This window comes from Podarcis tiliguerta (assembly GCF_965153285.1).
Source record: "Podarcis tiliguerta genome assembly, chromosome: 8".
NCBI classification, from domain to species: Eukaryota; Metazoa; Chordata; class Lepidosauria; order Squamata; family Lacertidae; genus Podarcis; species Podarcis tiliguerta.
Window position 1 is genome coordinate 27898214 of NC_139541.1, and position 14771 is coordinate 27912984.

The following is a 14771-nucleotide window of genomic DNA, read 5'->3' on the forward strand; positions in this document are numbered from 1 at the left end:
CAAAACCCACGTTTCAGCTGACTGAAGACCTGCTGTTAAAGCCCAGTGCCCTTTGCAAGTTGTATGGCACTGGAAAAAACTACCATGCTCACAGGGAGCTGCCCATGGCATTGGGCATTTTGCTATATTCTGATGTTCTTTTGTTGTGTGGGTATAAATCAGTACAGCTGCCTGTAGTTTTCTACTCCCCTTCTGTGTGGGGCATAGCTATGGGGACTCTCCAGCTGAGCCCCCCGGCACTTCAAAATTTACCACTACACCACTGAGCACTGTATCAATAAAGCCCCGTCGGATAGAAGCAGACTGAGATAAACCGTCACATTTTTCCTCAGAGACCTTGAGGTGGCAGCAACACTACGTTCAACTTCTGCCTTACCGTTGAAATGTGAGGGTTTAAAAAAAAAACAAAAAAAGGACGCGGGGGGGGGGGGGATGCCCTAAATCAAAACGATACTGTTTGTTATCATTTTATGGCCCAAGCATTAAGTCAATAAAACTTATCTGGGATGTCATTTGCATTGTATACAATTTTTACTAGTTTATCAACTATGTTTTAAAAGCATGTTTAAAAGAGCTAAATGAAGAAATCAGTGATAAATGGCAGGGAAGCTGGGAACTTGTCTAATGCTATAGTAAAACTGAGAGTCTCCTTTGGAGAGTCGCGCCTCTAAAATATTCTTTCCGGGAGGATTTGATAGCGCAATAACGTCTTGTGTCTCGACTAACTGTAGTTAATGTCCTAATGCCTGATTGAATATTTCCCCGTTTCTTGTCAGACTCTTTTTTATTCATGATTATATGCAGGAAGGTCATCTAATTATATGACTTCCTTTCAGCAAAGGAGAACGTGTTTGTTTCTTTTAATAATGAGGAATAATGAAACTTATTTATGCAGAAGTCAGAGGAATTTATTGAAGAATTACCACATGACTAATGTGAAAATTAATAATAATAATAAAAAAACTTTTAATAGCATATTCATTATAAGAAAGCTTGCCAGTAATGAAACAGCTGTAGAAAAATCCAAGTCCAGCTTGATGCAATAAAGTCATATGAGGGGTTCAGGTCCTGATTACTGGGCATTTCTTGCTTGTCAATGATTATCGGATTAGCAGATTATAATTAGATAATTATTTAAGATGGAGAGTAGCTATTAAATAGCGTTAAAAAGCAGTTTTTTAAAACCGTAGGGGTTTTCTTTCTCGGGAGGTGAGGTTGTAATTTCTTGCTGACAAGACATTAACGTGTCAGGAGGACACACAATTAATTGTGCCCATCATCCTGCTTTACAATTCAGCAATTTGGATCAAAGGACAAATTGTGAGAGTTTGGCTCAAGTCCTTTCAGGCATACTGAGGAGATTGAACTATTACAAAGCATGGGGGAAATATATATATATATTCCAGTTTGTGTATTCCTGTTAAACTATTGAAGACAGAAAACAGACCAGGCAGGGGAAATCTGTCATGACTGGATCACCCAATGATTTGATTTTGTGCGATAGAATAATAGAATTATAAAGTTGGAAGGGACTCATAGGGTCGTCTAGTCCACTCCTCTGCAATGCAGGAATACATTAAAAGCACATTCAGCGCACACTGAAAGCATACGGCTTCCCACCAAAATACTCTGGGCACTGCAGTTTTGGGAATTGTAGTTCTGTGAGGGGCTAACTACAGTTCACTGCTTTCTTTGGGGGAAGCCATATGTTTTACATCTGCACTGAATTCACTTTAAATGTGTGGTGTGGATCTGCCCTTTATTTTATTTTTAAGCTGCTGTTCGTTGGTATGCTTTGGATTGGGGCCGTGGCGACTGGGTGTGCGTGGCTGTGTCAATGTATTGCCCGTGGCTTTTTTCAGATCAGAAATCCCTGCCAAATTGCTATAAACCCCTTACAGGGGGGAAAAAACCCATCTGTTCATGTTGCACACCCACTCTCCATGCAGTTTGTAGTTCTCTCCCACAGTGTTAATATCTGTCTGTCTATCATCTGTCTGTCTGTCTGTCTGTCTGTCTGTCTGTCTGTCTTTTGCCTATATATCCCACCTTTTTCTCCAAGGAGCTTTCAATGTGACATATATGGTTTTCTCCCCCTGTCCATTTAATCCCCACAAGAACCCTGCAAGGTAGATCAGGCTGAGAGAAGACAGTGATTGGCCCCAAAAGTCATGCAGTGAGCTTCCTCCTGGCTGAGTGGGGGGGATTTGAACCTTGGCCTCTCCCAGGCCCTAGCCTGACACACTCTAACCGCTGCACCACACTGCCTTAGTAGCCACGCAGAGAGGCGTTTTGACTGAGACCGCGGCTGGGGAAGAAGGTTTAAACCTCCCCTCAACACGCACTGTGGTGCTGATGACTATCATCCCTCTGTGCCTGGTATTTAATTAAAAAAACAACAACAATGTGATTACTAATCATGTCATTAGCTTCATATGTAATTAGCCCCTAAGTGAAACATCACAGGTCTCTTCCAGCCCTTAAGAATCTGCACGATGTTTTCATCTTGCAGCAAGATGCAGCCAGCTAGGGTGACTTGGGGACTTGCTTAACAGAGGACAGTACTCTGTTTGAAGGTGCCCCCAGCGCCCAGTCCTGTTTAAAGATCAAGAACACTAGATCTGCAGGAGCAGCCTTGAGCTTGCCCATCAGCTGTTATTATTTATTATTATTTATTAAATTTATTGGTCACTTTCTCTTGCTGAAGGCAACTCAAAGCAACCCAGATCCTCCAAGTGTCCCTATTTTCCAGGGACAGTACTGCATTTACAGAAGCCGTCCTGGTTCCTGATTTTATCCTGGGATGTTCCGCTTTTCATTAGGATGCCTTATTTTCATCAGATAAATGTTGGAGGGTATGGAGTTACGCAACCCCTGAGCCAAGGAGATAGGTAACTGTACAACCTTTAGAAGACATCTGAAGGCAGCCCCGTATAAGGATTTCTTTTTCAATGTTTAATTGTTTAATGTTTTATTATGTTTTTATATACCGTATGTTGGAAGCCTCCCAGAGTGCCTGGAGCAACCAAGTCAGATGGGCAGGGTACAAATAATAAAATTATTATTATTATTATTATTAAATTTGTTGTTGTTTAGTTGTTTAGTCATGTCCGACTCTTCGTGACCCCATGGACCAGAGCACGCCAGGCACTCCTGTCTTCCACTGCCTCCCGCAGTTTGTTCAAACTCATGCTGGTAGCTTCGAGAACACTGTCCAACCTTCTCATCCTCTGTTGTCCCCTTCTCCTTGTGCCCTCCATCTTTCCCAACATCAGGGTCTTTTCCAGGGAGTCTTCTCTTCTCATGAGGTGGCCAAAGTATTGGAGCCTCAGCTTCATGATCTGTCCTTCCAGTGAGCACTCAGGGCTGATTTCCTTAAGAATGGATATGTTTGATCTTCTTGCAGTCCATGGGACTCTCAAGAGTCTCCTCCAACACCATAATTCAAAAGCATCAGTTCATCGGCGATCAGCCTTCTTTATGGTCCAGCTCTCTCTTCCATACATCACTACCGGTATTATTAAATAGGATGTCCCTATTTTAATACGAAGAATCATTGGAGGGTATGCCAACCAACAAACCAAAATCTCACATAGATACATAAAAAGCCATTAAAACAATACATTAAAAATACATTTAAAACTCCCCACCCACTCTAAGAGGCCACAGATAGAAGCCAAAGACCTGCTTAAATAGGAAAGTTTTTGCCTGGCACCTGTTTGTTTGTTTGTTTGTTTGTTTATTGTATTAATATTATTTATATTGTGCATCTTTCCCTGTCAGGGACTCAAGACAGCTTACAGTTTATATCAAAACAGCTAAAAACATTGGAGTTGTGTGTATGTGTGTGGAGAGAAGCAATAATTAAAACACACACACTCACATATATTTCCAACAGAAACATCACAGCCCCAGCCTTTTCCTTTAAAAACAGACTGTTCCCAAACAACTGTTGGAGGAAGAAAGTCTCCACCTGCCCTTACCTGCCATTAACACCTGGACAGCAGCTTGAGCAGACTTGCGAGACACCTGATCACAGTCTTCCCCACGAGGGTGAGAGGTCCTGCATGTCTATTGAAATTATAGTAATTATTTCCTTCCCCCTCTTTTTTAACTTTATTGATTTATTAACAACAGCAACAAAAAGTGCAAACGTAACAAAAATGAACGCAAACCACAAAGCATCACTGGCTGGGAAGACAAAAGCACAAAGATCCAGCACAGCTCCATAGGGATAATAAAGTATTGAGTCCCTTTACAAATAATAAAGATTTATAAAAATAAGTGCTCTCCACCTGTGAGTCCCGTCATTACTGAGAAGAAAGGTTCTATAGTAACTGTTTCTAAATTTGCATCTGTATGCATAAATTGGAGCATGCAAAACACCCTTTCAGGGTGTGTGGTTTTTTTTTGGGGGGGGGGGGAGGAATGCAAAATTGGACACCTTCCTTAAGAGCGCAGGAAGAGCCACTGGGTGCCGACAAGTTCTAGTGTTATCAGAGAGGGAGAGAAGCTTTTCTCTCACCCCCATCCCTTATCAAGTTTCAATATTGTAGCTCATGGGCTTCCATTGCATCTCATTCACTCAAAGGGCTTGAATAGGCAATGTCTTGCTTCTCCAGATATTGTCAGGCTCCAGCTCCCAGATGGGGATGCATCCCACACAGGGGCGGAGGAAGGGGGTGCAGTGGGGGCAGTCTACCCTGGATGAAATCACTGAGGGGGGTGTCAAAATGCCGGGTGGCACTCACTGGAGAGCCAGTGTGGTGTAGTGGTTAAGAGCTGTAGACTCGTAATCTGGTGAACCGGGTTCGTGTCTCTGCTCCTCCACATGCAGCTGCTGGGTGACCTTGGGCCAGTCACACTTCTCTGAAGTATCTCAGCCCCACTCACCTCACAGAATGTTTGTTGTGGAGGAGGAAGGGAAAGGAGAATGTGAGCCGCTTTGAGACTCCTTTGGGTAGTGATAAAGCGGGATATCAAATTCAAACTCTACTTCTTATTCACCGCGGGGCCTGAGCCACGCGTCCTCCCGCCACCTCCCCCTCAGCTGAAGGGAGGCTGAGTGGGAAGAGGCAAGCAGACTCCTTGGAGGCCCTGAGGAGCGTCCTGCCCCAGCTGGCACCGCCCCGCTGGTGGCTGGCCCGGCCCCTGGGCGCAGGGCACACACGCCGCCCCAGGTGCCCGATCGACTTGCTCCACCACTGGCTCCCAGCAACCCCAGCCAGCGTTGCCAAGGGCAATGAAAGCTGGAGCACAACATCTGGAGGGCCACTGGTTCCTCATCCTGGATCCTCCCACAACCTTCCCAGAGCCTGGTAAACAAGGACAACCCAACTGGGTGCGCTGGTGGGGTGAAAAATGAATAAATGGTGCACAAGCAATGACAGGGGTCACAAACATCTGTGTAAGGTTGCGATAGTGTAAGTAAAGTGAATGTAAGGGCCGCCCCCTATCTCTCTGTGTCTATATTACCTGCCATGGAAAATGAGTCAGGTGCCAGTTCCATTCCTTACTTAAGACGCACATTCTCCTTTGGACCTTTGGGGCTTCTCGAAGCTCTTGCTGGACAATAGCTCAGTCTGTTAAACAGGAGGATTTTAATGTCAGGGTTGTGGGTTCAAGCCCTATATTGGAACAGACTCCCATAAGAAGCGGTGGACTCTCCTTCCTTGAAGGTTTTTAAGCAGAGGTTGGATGGCCATCTGCCATGGATGCTTTAGCTGAGATTCCTGCATTGCAGGGGGTTGAACTAGATCTCCCTTGGGCCTCTTCCAGCTCTAAGATTCTACAATTCTGTGAAAGATTCCTCCATTGCAGGGGGTTGGACTAGATGACTTTACAATTCTACGATCTAAGGTATCACTATCGCCACTCTTTAGGAGGGGGTAGGTTGGTTCATTGGGTTTTAATGCATTGTTTATATTGTTCAGATGTTGCATTTTATGGCTTTATTCTGCAAATGACTGTGATATTTTTTTAATAAAAATAAAAATGAAGAGTGGTATATAGATGATGATGATGATAAGTTTCCAGTTCTAGAAAACAGCTGTGCTCCATGTAGCAAACACAACATTTGGATCATGAGTCAGCAAAACCAAGTTGGACCAGAACTGCTGAGTTCAGTGTAGTTGCTGATATCTCCCTGGGCAGGATGTTAGGCAGCAGAGAGGTGAGCTGCAACGCAGTGACAGCCGTCAGTAACGGATTATGGGTGGCGCTAGGAGCTGCTCCACCCTTTAGCAAAATACATATAGCTGATGGCCTGGATCCAACTGATGTGTCCCATTAGTGTAAATATTTCCACTTCCAAAGACTAGACTCTCCCCCTCTCCCCACTGCACCCTTCCTGACTCTGCTCTGGAGGGTTGGGGAAACCCAGTATTCAGACTATCTTCTGAATATTTTGGCAATAGCTTTACTTAGCAAATGGCATGGTAGGCTCTATTCTTCCAGGGGTACTCTTTTAGAGTACAACGAACACTCCTTCTACCATTGCCAGTAACTGTATTAGGAAAATTAATTCCTCTATGTTCAGATTTTATTGGTTGAAAATAAGATGATGGGTGGGTTTTGTTTGTTGTTGTTTGTACATTTATTCTTGGCACAAGATGCGCAATGTCCAGAAGGCACTGTTGATCTTGATGGATAGTTTCAGTGTTTATGGGAATTCATTTGCAAATACAAGTCAACGAATTCATAGGGATGTCCCTCGCGTTTTCTCCATCTTTTCTCAGCTCCTGTTGTGCTCCAAGATATCCTTCTGTCTCTTTTTGGTAGCTTAAAGGCACCAGTGCCTGGAAAGATGTAGAGAAGGGGGTGGGGAGAGAGAGAGAGAGAGACCCCGGTCTGAAACAGACTTATGCAGAAATCAGTCAGAGGCCACGAATCTGCAGTCCTACGTGCATCGATTTGAGCCGTATTGAACTCAGTGGGGCTTACTTCTGAGTAAATATGTATAGGATGGAGCTGCCTGTGTGCTTAAGGTTACAATTTGGCTGCTCATTTCGGCCATGATTTCAAGGGGACTCATTATCCACATAATGCTTTTTTAGGATTCATTGTGAGTGAAGCTGAGACCCTTTAACAGAATGTTTGTTTGACAGGTCTTCAGAACAGCCAGGCTTTGCCTCTGTTGTTACTGTGATAAAACACTTCACTGCTGCCCCTATTCCAGGCATCTGCTGTCTGACGTGGTCACTTATCTCACTTCCTAATATTAGAGCCGGCCCTGTGCAAAGTGCATGGCATTTTCCTAGATCTTGGATTAGTAGGTTATGCCAGAGGTAGCCCATGAGGTGACCTTCAGATGTTGTTTGACTGCAACTCCCATCATTCCTCGGGATGCTGACGGGGCCCGATGGGCGATGTAGTCCAATGGTACCCAGAGGGCACCACGTTGCCTACCCCTGAGCTATGTGATCCATCTGGGTATTAACTTCATTGCACAGTGAGCCAAAGAGTTAGAACAACTGCCCTGGAGAAAAACCACAAATTCTATTAGTGGGAGAGAACACAGTTTCCGCCCCCTGCCCTCTACAATCCTTCGGCTTGCCTCGCATGTAGGACTATCATGTTACATCAAATATATTTCGCTTTGGTCCAGCTATAAAACTAAGTGCACCATTTCAGCAAAGAGATGGCTTTGGATTTGTGTTGACTTTCAAGTCAAGCCAAACAGGCTTTTCATAAAAAAAAGGTGGGTGAGGGGAGAGAGGGGAAGAGAGAGGAAAAAGAGAGGGGGGGGGGGAGAAATGAAAAAGCCATCTGCTACTTTGTTTCCAGATAACAGAGGCAGCACGATGTCCGACTGAAAGATCATCCTGTTTGGTTATGTACAGTCCTAATTTGTCCTGTGATATCAATGAATCAGTGGAGAGTTGCTGAAAGGGGGGAATCAAAGGCGGAATTAATCTCCCCTTGATAGCAGGAGTAATTTCAGAAGAGACCCGTTTTGCTGAATTATACATATCTATCTATCTATATATAAAAGAGCAGAGTTGGTGCGGCTCTTCGGATCAATATCACAGTCGCTGCACAAATACGGCGCGTGAAAAAGACCAGTGTCGCTCAATAGCCAATCAGAAATGGCATTAACAGAGTGCGGGTGGTGGGGGAGTCAATTCAATTGGTGTGTGTGTGTAAGGCCTGCACATAATAAGGCAAAGTGAAGGTGCACAGATTTGTATATGGCCTGGATGGGTAGTTAGTGATCCATGTTCAATTCCTTCTCTCCTCTCTGTTTGTAGGAAACTCTGCAAAGTCTGCACACCCAATAACCCTTTTGGTAGCACAAAAATGCAGTTTTTCTCTATCTGGAATTGTCCCTGCTGGTCTTCAACATGCTGCTTTAGATCTATCTAGATGGGTTCTTATTTGAAAACCCTCCCGTTGACTAGGTTATCCATGCCTTAAGGTCCACAAATGACAACATTTTGGAGGTCCCAAGTCGCAAGGTGGTTAGATTGGTCTCAACTAGGGCCAGGGCCTTTTCAGTACTGGCCCTGACTTGGTGGAATGCTCTGTCACAAGAGACTAGGGTCCTGCGGGACTTGACATTTTTCCGCAGGGCCTGCGAGACAGAGCTGTTCCGCCTGGCCTTTGGTTTGGACTCAGTCTGACCCTTATGTTTCCCTCCCCTTATGGTTTTGATCTATGGGCTATTATTAAAATGAGGATGCATTTTACATTGTATTTTTAACCTGTATTTTAAATTGCCCCCCCATTATGTTTTTATTGTAATTTTACTGGTGTTAGCCATTATTTTATTATTTTCATCACTGAACATGCACCAAGTGGATGAAAATGGAAGAACTCCCATCAAGCCCAGCCAGCTTATCCAAAGGTGTTGGGAACTGCATTCCATCAATATCTGGAGGGACGCAGGCTCCTCATCCCTGACTTATAGAATGCTATGAGAGCCAGTGTGGGGACGTGGTTAGAGTGTTGGACTAGGAACTGGTAGACCGGGGTTAAAATCCTCAATTTGCCGTGAAGCTCGCTAGGTGTGGCCTTGGGCTAGGTACTACCTCTCAGCTTACCTGTCATGGGGGGAGTTAAATGAGGAAGGGAGAACCATGTATACCATCTCAAGCTCTTTGGAGGAAAAGTGGAATATAAATGTAATAAAATAGATAGATAAAAATCGCACCTTCTGTGATATTGTTACATGGAAACAGTGGCGTAGCGTGGGTTGTCAGCACCCGGGGCAAGGCAAGTAATTTGCGCCCCCTAACCCAGGGCAAGGCAAGTAATTTGCGCCCCCTCCCCGCTGCACTGTCCCTCCCCCAGATAGTCCCTCGCTCTCTCTCCGCACCGCACTACACGCCTGGCACTCTCCCCTCCACAGTGGGCGGCGACCCAGCGGCTCGGATCGGATTCGCACAGCCAGCACTGCAGTGAGAGAGAGTGAGTGAGCCAGGTAGGGGCAGAGAGCTGCGAGTGCGAGCGCCCCCCCCCAGATGTTGCGCCCGGTGCAGCCGGCCCCCCCTGCACCCCCTACGCTACGCCACTGCATGGAAAAAGAACCCTGAATATAGAAAGCGAGCATGTCAGGGGCGGGGGGAATGAGCCTTGATCCTTCTCTTCTGTTGCTTTTCTACATGCAGGGAATTATTGGGTCTGCAGCAGCGTGCAATCAAGTGACACCTACTCTCCTCTAGACTGAAGTGGTCCCCTCTTGCGCAGGATTGCCCACCGCACTGAAAACGTAGCCAAAAATATGCCGCAGCTTCAACAACGTTCTGCAGCATTAGGCATATATGAGTTTTAGACGATAGCACCCCCCTGCCCCTAGGTCTATGTGTCATATGTAAGCAAAGCAATCTACTGACATAGGAAAGGGCTATTGATGGCAGCTAGCCAAGATGGCTAAGCTCTGCCTCTACAGTCAGAGGCAGCAATGCTTTTGAATCCCTGTTGCAGGTAACCATTGGTGGGGAGAGGGCTCTGGCTTTCGAATCCTGCCTGTGGCTTCCCTTTGGTTGGTGACTCTGAAAACAGGGTGCTCGGCTAGATTGGCCATTGGCCTGATCAAAACAAACCCCTGTGTTGCAAGAGAACATCAACAATGTTTAGGCAACACAATGACCATATTCAGTGGTACCTCGGGTTAAGTACTTAATTCGTTCCAGAGGTCCATACTTAACCTGAAATGGTTCTTAACCTGAAGCACCACTTTAGCTAAATGGGGCCTCCTGCTGTTGCTGCGCCACCGGAGCATGATTTCTGTTCTCATCCTGAAGCAAAGTTCTTAACCTGAAGCACTATTTCTGGTTTAGCGGAGTCTGTAACCTGAAGCGTATGTAACCTGAAGCGTATATAACCCGAGGTACCACTGTACATACGTGGAGCTCATTTCCCACCACGCTGACGAAGATCTACGAAACAGCAGTCAATATCTGGAATCTCTGTTCAGTGTTGGACATTATATTTGCTGAATACATAAAGCTCCACAGCTCGTCTTCCATCGTACAAAGTTTGGTACCTCGCTTCATTTAAAGATTTTCAGAGACTTTGAGACTAAGATTTCATTTTGAACTTGTTATTGTTTGAAGGAATTCTACAAAGATTGTCTATTACGTATGTATATGGTCATCGTGTTGCCTAAACATTGTTGACATTGGCCTGATCCGGCAGGCTCTTCTTATGGAAACCAATGGAGGGGAAAGGGCTCTTGGGCTTGGATTCTGCTTGTGGACGTCTGTTCACTGTAAGAACAGGATGGTAGACTAAATGGGCAACATTTGGACTGATCCTCAGCAGGGCATTCCTCGTAGTTTTTGCGTTCTTAGCTCACATTGGAGGATGAAGGGGAAACCCTGACTATTTGCTGAAAATGTTTCAGATTATGGAAATCATAACGGATAGTGCTTGCACGATTGCGATTTGTTTACCAGCCAACCGTGCGTCCTTTAAAAATAAAAAAAAATTCTCTCAAGCTAATATTTCTTATAAAGACACAACATGTGGAGTTTTCGATGGAACCCAACGGAGAGAGGTGCAATTAAGACTGTCGTGTAATAATGCATTCCTCTCCTTAGGCTCAGCATGGGGGTGGGCTTCAAAAAATGCAATGGCCTAAAATGCTGAGCTTTGTATTTTTGTCTCTCTCCTTCCGTTTCTTCTTTTTCATTTTGCAAAAATTGGGGGTTGGGAGAGAGAGAGAGAGAGAGAGAGAGAAAGGTAAGCACACAGTTCGATGGCATTGTATGCTCTAGGAGCACAGATGGAAAAGAAAGCTGAAATGATATTTATACGAAAAAAGAGTGGTTTACAATATATAAAAACACATACACAACATAATAACAAACAACACAACCCACACCCCAGTTTAAAAGGCCATAGATTGTTTAATGAGCCAAAGACCTGAGAGAAGAGGAGTGTCTTTGCTTGGTGCCTAAAGATATGTAACGAATGTGCCATGTGAGCCCCCCTGGGGAGAGCATCCCACAAGTGGGGAACCACCACAGAAAAGGCCCCGTCTCATATTGCTACCTACCAGACCTCTCATGGAGGGGGCACATGAAGAAGGTCCTCAGAAGATGATTGCAAGGTCTGAGTCGGTTCGTATTGAGAGAGGCCGTCCTTAAGGTACTGTGGTCCTGAGCCATTTAAGGCACTATAGGTCAAAACCAGCCTTTTGAATTGGGCCTGGAAACTGGCAGCCAGTGCAGTTGGGCCAAGATTGGTATTATATGTTCAAACCAACTTCCCTTGGTGAGTATCCTGGTCGCTGAATTTTGCACCAGCTGAAGTTTCCAAACCAGAGCACAGACAACAGAGGTTAGGCTACCCCTGCCCAGATAGGGTGGGCTTCAAGAATGCAATGGCCCCAAATGCTGAGCTTTGTACTTTACCTGCCTGCATCCGTATAAGGTCCAAACCACCTGGCCATCTCAAGATGCTTCTATCTGAACAGGCCAGAGTCGCACTCGGAGAGAGGACTGGAATCCTGTTGTCTCTCACCTCCCTTCATCCCATATATCCGTGCCTATTTATTGTACTTTGCAACTGGTGTGTACAGTTGGATAAACAGTTTAACTATTCATGAGCGTTTTTATGGAATGGAAAACGAAACAGAAGTGCACCCAAATGGATAATGCATCTTGCTCCTCCTGTGCTCGGGGGGGGGGGGGCAGTGGATGGGCGCGTGGGTGGTAAAAAAACCTGACAAGGACCAGCCATTCAAGGCTATCAGTGCCTCTGTGACGTGCTAGGGGGTAAGGGAGCGCATGAATCATCGGTGTAGCATGCTTCACCTGTTTTGTTGCTAGCTTTATGATTTCATGCTGCCTTAAGCATTATGATTTTGTGATTGAACTGTCCGTTTTCTGCCTGGGCGCTGTAATAAGATGACAGCGAGAAAAGCCCCCACCCCACCCCACCTCCCCACCCCTGGCTTGCAGCAGATTTTGAATATATCAACATTCAGTTCCCGAGTCCGTGGCAATGAAAGATGCCATAGTTCCACCACCCAAAGCGTGTTGCCAACTCTGCCTCTTTATACAGACACCTGGCCTCATCTTAGGAACAATGAAAGCTGCCTTATTCTGAGTACACCCATTGGCCCACCTTTCCCAATAGTGTCTGCACTGACTGGCAACAGCTCTCCAGGATTTCAGACCAGGGTTCTCTCCCAGCGCTGCTTGGAGAAGCCAGAGATTGAACCCAGGGCCTTAGGAACATAGGAAAGTGCCTTACCCTTGTCCCATCTGGTTCAGTATTGCATACTCTGACTGGCAGCAGCTCCCCAAGGTTTAGGTTGGAGTCCCTCACAGCCCTCCCTGGCGAAGCTTCTGCATGCCAAGCAGACGGCTGCCACTGAGTTTACGACCCTTCCCTTGGTGGTGGTGGTGAGGCTAGAGCCTCATCTGATGCAGTGTGTCAGTTACACACAGCTCCCCCCCCCCAAAGCACCTGGGCAGCAGGTAAAAACAAAAAGGGCAGCATTAGTGGGAGGGGTGGGGGTGATCAGTGGAGCAGTCAAGGTAATGGGTGCAGGAGAAAGGAGGCTGGCCAGGGAAGGGGAGAGCAACCAGCCTACTACAGTGCTCCAGCACAGGGATAGTCAACAGGCTGCTCTCCTGATGCTGTTGAACTCCCACCTGTCCCCCTGCCCGCATGGTCAAGGGCCAGGAATGAGAGGAGTTGCAGCCCCCAAACATCTGGAGGGCAGGCACCCTGTCGGCTACCCCTGCCCAAAAGCGCACCTGGCAACAGGTTGGAAGACCCTCTTGGGCTCAACCTGCCTCCCCCAACCTGGTACCCCTTGGACTACTATTCCCAATGGCCCCAGCATCATGGCTCTGGGGGTGATGGGAGTCGTAGTCCGGAACATTGAGAAGGTCAGGTGACAGCCGTAGGTGGCTGCTCATCTCCGCAGCTGAATGCTTGCAAGATATGGAAGAGGAAATGCAGGTGACAGACGGTGAGCATTTTTGCAAGGCACACCATGTGGCAATATTTAAGAACATCAGAAGAGCGTGCCGGATCAGGCCAATGGCCCATCTCATCCTGCTTCCTGTTGTCACAGTGGCCAGGCAGATGCCCGTGGGAAACCAGCAAGCAGGATTCAAGCACCAGAGCCTTCTCCCCTCCTGTGGTTTCCAGCAGCTGGTATTCAGAAGCATAACTAACCATGATGGTTAATAGCCACTGAGAGCTCTCGCTTCCATGAATTTGTATAATTCTTTTTTTTTTTAAGCCTTTCAAGCTGCTGGACATCGCTGTCTGCTGGGGGAGAGGCTTCCATAGTTTGACTATTACTCCATAGTTTGACATTTCCTCTGCCTCCTCTGCTTATATTTCGACCTGGTCTCGGACCAAGGCTTTGCAGTCATTTAAGTCCTCCAGATTCATGCGATGATGGCGGCTGCCTCTTGATTGCTAATCCCTGAGCTACAGAAGTACTGATATAATAATTATGCTTGGATATAAGCAACATCCTCTGTAAAGGTCCTCTTCTGGATGATTGAAATAGAAATGGGGAGGTGATGCTGGAAGTGGAGGTGGCGGGTGGTGGGTGGGGGCAGGGAAGAATTGAGTGAAAGGAGGCAAGACAAAAGAAACAGGAGCCACTTCCAGCCATCTGCAAGAAAGATGATCTCTCATCCAGGCTGCTTTTTTGCCGAATAAAACTTGATGCGATCAGGTCACTGCGTGGCAAAGCAGGTGTGCGAAGGCGCTGCGGTCTTCATCATTATGGAACTCAAACATTCTTGAACCATTTTATTCCGCCCTGTTCATATTTATCTTCCCCCACACCCCCTTCAATGGGCACCACATTTGTATTGATAAATTGTAGGGATCAGGAGATGTATTGATGGGAAGGAGACAGTTCAAAATGCAGAAAGCTGTGGCTTTGCATATCATTACACCTAGCTTGCTCTTTTGCCTCTCGAAATGCTGTCGATTTGGGCATTATTGCTATTCAGGCTGATAAATGACAGTAATTGTCCTTAAGTTGAAGAGCTGCCTTTAATGTGCTGATTTGCTTGGGAATTCTGAGCACCAGGGTTAAACTAGTGCTTGGCTGGTTCGAACAAAATGGTCTTTTCCAGCTCAGAATAGATACTTAATTAAATTACTTTTCATGCATTCCGTAGCCAGGCACTTGCGGGGGGTGGGAGGAAGAGGGGGAAAAAAATCATAACAAGATCAGGGAATTCAGAACAGTTCATGAGAAGGCTATGATCAGGCTTCCCTCCTCCCATGTCAAAGCCTCTCCCCAAGCCGATGCAGACAGAATATCTACATCTACATGGGCATGT